At 35.7% G+C, this 568-nt stretch overlaps 1 protein-coding gene across 1 annotated transcript in view; it reads right to left on the reverse strand.

Moving 5' to 3' along the window:
• Positions 1–568, reverse strand: part of LOC110456382 (betaine--homocysteine S-methyltransferase 1-like) — a 9,310-nt gene extending 8,742 nt beyond the window's left edge. Inside the window, exon 1 of the mRNA XM_021507081.1 lies at positions 523–568. The gene's annotated coding sequence lies outside the window, so the exon portion shown is untranslated. The remainder of the gene's footprint in view (positions 1–522) is intronic.

A 568-nucleotide genomic window follows, 5' to 3' on the forward strand; every position in this document is an offset into this window, starting at 1 on the left:
AATTTGCCAGAACTTTCAGACTGTGGGTTGAATGGAAACCAATTTGACGAATCTGAAGAGGGTAACACAGACTCTTACCAAACGTATATTCACAAATAGACGACATTGTGTTTCCCTTATGTTAGGTCGACAAATAAACAACATAATACCGAGTTCCACTTTTCATTTTATGCAACACTTATATTCAGTTTAAATTGTATTTATTTCGGGAATATAATTGAAATATGAGATTAAAAATTAACTCCTTTTTTTTTGGTATAATATACATAAATCATCTCGATCCACTCCTGTAGCTTAATTACTTGGGTGTGAAATGTGTGCACAGTTAAATGCTGACAGCAGGAGGCCCAAAATACAAAGGGGTGTTAGCAGGTGGGCAAGCGAGGGGTAGATGTAGATGTACTCGGGCTAGATAACGGAGAAATGAGTAAGGATCAACTTCAAGGTAATTCTGCATAAATAAAATGCGTAAGCACAGTTACAGATTGTGTTGCATGTTATGCAAACCACAATCAATACTACCTTATATATGATGAGGTGGTTCAATGATAAATGACTTGTACTTGTA

Source organism: Mizuhopecten yessoensis, unplaced genomic scaffold (assembly GCF_002113885.1).
Source record: "Mizuhopecten yessoensis strain PY_sf001 unplaced genomic scaffold, ASM211388v2 scaffold8745, whole genome shotgun sequence".
Taxonomy (NCBI): Eukaryota; Metazoa; Mollusca; class Bivalvia; order Pectinida; family Pectinidae; genus Mizuhopecten; species Mizuhopecten yessoensis.